Raw genomic sequence first — 5,593 nt, 5'->3', positions numbered from 1 at the left:
CAAACTGAAATTCAGTGTACTAGGCCCTACAATAACTAGATGCAAGCACAGAGCTGCATCCATTGCAACCTGCAAATCTGAAACGGTAGGTATTTGTTAAAAAAAAGAAAGTGCCAGTACCTAATTAGAAAGATAGCACACCACCACCACTAAGGGCAAACAACAGAAATAACAACAATTGGGAAAGGGATTAAAACCTGCAGCTTTTTTTGTGCTTTTAGTTGCATGGGAGATTTATAGATACTTTTTCTCCTTAAATATAGGTTCTGTAACTCCTTCCTGCCTCCCACATAAAGCAACAGGCTAAAGCTAGTTAAAGACATGATCCTTCTCTTTGTAGGATAAGGATGAGAAGCAGCTCTGACAAACACAGCAGTTACACCAGTAAAAAGCCAACACAAGAAGAGGTCAGACCCTATGCTTTACTTAGCAGTGTTAAGGCAACTCAAACTCAACTTCCCTAATACACACAAACTCTCTGCAAGGAAAACATCACTTCAGACTTACGGTGAGCTGAAGCAGGTGAAAGCAGTAACCTCCTAGGACTGATCCTGCCTGGCTTACTTCATGGTATTCATGTGTATTCACCGGGCTTTTCTTCAGCATAGCTCACGCACATTGGTTACTCTAAAGTTACTTCTTGTTTGACCTTTTTTTTTGTTTTTAAACAGGAAGAGAAGCCCAACAAGGACCCACACTGAGCAGTCACATCTCTAAAAGTAAAAAAGATACATACCCCTGCTTAAACAAAAAGGAACACCATACCAGGAGTGATCTTTTGCTGTTCCTCATCTTGTTCTGATCTTTGGTCTTCCCCACTATTTAGCTCACCTTTCAGGAGAAACTGCTGCTTCCAAATGGCAATTTCATAAGCACCTGTGAGAGAACCTAATTGGAACTAATTATCTGTTGGTTGTCTGGGACCTGAGGAGTCACAGCAATTACTTCAGTCAAGAAACAACCTGGGGGAGGGCGTTGCTTTTTTTCAGGAAGATGAACTAAGCTACTCCCTAAAGGAAAGTTCTTAAAGCGATGGAACCTGTGAAATACAAGTAAGTGAAATCACTGAAACCAATGATTTATTATTACCATTAATAATTACATCTCAATAGTAATATGTATATGCTCACCAAAAATAGGTCTTCTTATGCTGGTTTGGATATGATTACAGAATTGTTTGTTATCAACACAGACAAGGCAGACACTGCCATTAAGATACATAAGCAAGGGGAATAAGAAGATAGCAAGCAACCTTGGGTAATTTTGGGCATGGGTCTAACTGGGAGCTATTTATCTACATGGAGAAAAAAGAAAAGGCAGAGGTGAGAGGTTAAAGAAGGAAGGAAGTTTAGTAGAAAAGGCTGTGAGTTGGAAGAAATAGCTGTGAGCCCAAAGCAGAAAGAATTCAATGAAAACTGCAAAAAATTCTCTGGTGATTTATAACTGTATGGTTCTCATTCTATGAAATAATGGTAACTGAAATTAAGTCCTCTTTCAACACTACAGGACATTTCCTTTGTGATGGAGATGAATCCCTTACGAACTGTGAGGAGGAGCATGAGCCATAGTGAATTATTACTGGTTTAGCCAAGAGAGAGCAACAGCAACTTTGTAATGTGTGGTTGCCTGTGTAGCACAGGTGCATTTTAACCAAGTCTCTCAGGAGATTTGCCTAAGGCCAGACTGTTGCTGTATAAAAAGAACAGGAAACAAATATGTTTAAGTAAAAGCAAAGGTAAATTTGGCTGGCCTGCTGCCTAATGGGAGAAAGAAGGAATAATACAATTTTTTAAAAGCAGCTCTCCAGAGGTTGGCTCCCCTTAGTTAGACTTCCCTGCAGCACACATGCTTGGGAAGATGCAAGCCAGGTATTTATTTTCAATTCTGTTGAAATGCAAAAAAAAAGAGAAGATAACCCTCCTGGAAGCATAAATAACTAGTTCAGGACAAAGCAAAAAAGTTTACAGAGTACACAGTAGTAGCCAAGGTAGAGGCTGTAAGTGGATGATCTCAAGAAGCATTAATGCAATCTTTACACTTAGAAACTACATTCTTAAACTAATTAACTCTGACTTCGGTGTCTGCAGAATCAAGCAGAAGATGACCAAAGGAGAAGACAACGATGGTATTCAGTGAAGGAAAAAAATGCCACTGAAAGGAATAAAACTGTGAATACATCTTTAGGGCAGGAGTTGTTTTGCTGGAGGATGCCTGTGTCAGTGTTGATTACGGCTGCATGACAATAGGCAAGATTCTCTTCAGATCCAAAATATTAGCCATGTTCAATTTTCTCAGAAATCAGCAGTATCTCCTTGACAGCAACTACAGTCACTTTATGAGGTCTTATTCCCAGCACACTACCTAAAGAAATCAGAGGATCTAGCCTTTGCTCTTCCCTTCAAGACTGGACGAAGTCATTCCCTACCAGCTGGCAGTTAATAAGGTCCAAGAGCCCACGGGGATTCACTTAGCTAATGAGAGTCGAGGACCAGGGCTTTGTAGGTAGCTCTGAGAATCTTGCTGGATAAGGCCCTATGTGCTGGAAATGAAAAAGCCTGGCTGTGTTTCATGCTAGACTACATCAGTAACATTTTTTATCATGCCTTTTGTCTGTTGGGTAATCTCCATTAAGCTCAGCAAAAACTTTTGATAAAATCCACACTGAGAGCAAAGAACAATGAGGACGAGGAGAAAAGGCCAATTTTAACAGCTTGTATATGACTTTCCATAAAATCCATGGTTTTCCTTTCTGCATAATTTACGCAAAGACCTTGAAGATGATGAATTAGGGGAATGGGAATCAAAGGTTATTTGCATAAAATGGAAACAGAAAAAATAGAACTATACAGAATACATTATATTCTACTCCAAGGAAATTCACAGACCTGTTTCTATAATCTTGGGAAGGAAGCCAAAGAAGACTGGAAATACAGAGAAAGCTTTAAACAATTGATCTTACTGGGAGGTTACACTGGTACCTTTTATCCTCCTGGTATCCAGATGTTTCAGAAAATACCCAGAAGTGAAACACTTGTAGGTTTCTAGGAAATAAAGTGGAGAATCATTCTCTTCTTTCCCTTCCAGCCTGCTGTCAAGCAAGCCATCTCTCTACCTAGCCTCCAGTACATGCATGTAAGTTGTCTGTAATACTGCAGACAGCCTGCCTCAGGCTTTTGATCTTGGATCTTACAAAAGCCGTGCAAAGGTGGCTGGAGTCAGCAGTTGAAAAGGAGGATCCCGAGGAAGAAACTGTCTGTGTTGCAGCAATTGCTGCAATGATGGCTGGGGTGGCACTCCCAAAAGAGAAGAGTTTGTGTGAAGGGATGCTGTGCTGCTGGATGTAGAGTGTTTTGTGGAGAAGAGGTAAGGAGAGTGTTCTGACAGTCTGCACTTTTAATACCTGGAGTGCAGAGATGTTGGAAATGGCCGTACTTCAGTGCTGGCTGATGTCATGCCTTTACAGATTTGGATCCAGTGCTTCAATCATATACACAACATTATTGCTCCAGCTTTGCCCTCAGAAATCTAACTGCAGTGGCCCAAATGCTCGATGCAGACCCCAATCTGTAAGGCATTACAACACACTCCAAGGTATTATTTTAAATACAACTGCTAAGAGGTTAGCATTACTCTACCCTATTAACTACAATCTGATGTGCCTTCTTGAGACAGATTTCAATGAAGAAAAATCCTCTGACAACCCCCGCCCCCTTCCAACATAAAAACTGGAGCATGCCTCTTTAAAACTAGCCTATTTAGGCCACAGATGCTAAATGAATTCAGCAGACAGACGGAGTAATGGAATGTCAGTGTTCCAGTCTGCTGCCTTGAAGCAATAGGGGTTTTTTTATTATTAATTTCTCCTCTCATTTTCCAATGCTGCCTCTGGGCTCCATGCTTTAGATGCAGTATTCTTGTCAGTCTCGCTAACCCAATTTGGAAATAATTAAATTTTAAAATATTAAAGGGATTATAAATACTTCCCACCCCACTTCCCCCGCCCCATTCCCTTTTATGCTGTCCCTCTAAAACTGCTGAATTTTGCTTCAGGACTTAAAATGTGTTACTGCAGAATCTGATTTGTTACTGCAGTTTCCTTTGCAAAGGCTGGAGAATATCTGAAGGGAAAAAAGCCCAGAGTTAATTCCAGTAAAAGGTGCCCAGGAGCTTTATGAGATAAAGAGCTTTCTGCCATTCTGACATCTTGGAACCTGTGCTCACTCCCATTTAAATTAATGTTAAGACTCTCAAATTCTTAGAACGGAAAGATTTTTGAGTCACATGTGAGTCCTCATAATGACACAGACAAGGATGTGGTTTGTCACAGAATCACTGAGGTTGAGATCATCTAGTTCAGCCACCCTGCTCAGGCAGGGACAGCTAGGGTAGTTTGCTCAGCACCGTGTCCAGTTGGATTTTGAATATATCCAAGGATGGAGACTCCACAACCTGTCTGAGCAACCTGTTCCCGTGTTTGACCACCCTCACAGTAAAAAGCTTCTCCTCGTGTCTAGACTGAACACAAGAAGTCTGTTCCTTGCTTGTACTAGGGAGCCCAGACCTGGACACGGTACTCCAGATATGGCCCTGCCAGTGCTGAGGTGGGGGAAAGGATCCCCTTCCCCAAACCGCTGGCAATGCTCCTCCTGCTGTGGCCCGGGATGGTGTTGGCCCTCCCTCCTGTGAGGATGCATTGCTGGCGCAGGGTCAGCTGCTTGTTGTCCACTGGGACCCCAAGATTCTTCTCTGCAAAGCTGCTTTCCAGCCAGTCAGCCCACAGCAGGTACCGGTGCCTGAGGTTGCTCCTCCCTGAGTGCAAGACTTTCCATTTCCTTTTGTTGACCTTCATGAGGTTCTTCTTTGCCTAATTCTGCAGCCTGCCGAGGCCCCTCTGAATGGCAGCACAACTGTTTGGTGTGCCAGGCACTCCTAGTTATCATCTGCAAAGGTACTGCGGGTGCAGTGCCACCATCCAGGTTATTAATGAAGATGCTAAATGCTCTTGGCCCCAGTATCAACCCCTGGGGTACACCACTACTGATTTGGCTCCACCTGGACTTTGTGCCACTGACCAGAATCCTCCAGACCTGGCCATTCAGCCAGGTTTCAATCCAGCTCAATTTATCATAACTAGTTTATTTTTACCATTATGCTCTCTATTACTTAAAGAAAATAACTGAAACTTGGCACTGTCCCTGTACATAGTATCCTACTCTGCAATACTATCATAACCATCCGACCCCTTTGCTGATTTAATTTTAGGCCTCACAGATCCCAGATACCCTCACAGATACAAATGTACACTTTGCATTTCACTGCTGTGAAGATGGAGGCAGAAAAGCGATGTAACTTGCCAAAGATCAAACAGCAAAATGAAAGGCAGAACTGTGAACAGATCCTAGGAGCCCTGTCGCACAAACCCCAGAAAACACACCGTCACTGTGGTGTATGGCTGCTTCAAACTGCCCGCGAACTACAAATACCTGCTTGATAACTTCTGTACAGTTTAGGCCAGCGTGAGACAGTGAAGGGTGTTCTGTTGTTGTCTTTATTGTTTACATAGCAAACTTTTAATTTAACTAGGTGTAGTGAA

This window comes from Strix uralensis, chromosome 23, assembly GCF_047716275.1.
Source record: "Strix uralensis isolate ZFMK-TIS-50842 chromosome 23, bStrUra1, whole genome shotgun sequence".
NCBI lineage: Eukaryota > Metazoa > Chordata > Aves > Strigiformes > Strigidae > Strix > Strix uralensis.
The sequence above is the reverse complement of the archived record's forward strand: the minus strand, read 5'-3'. Positions refer to the sequence as shown.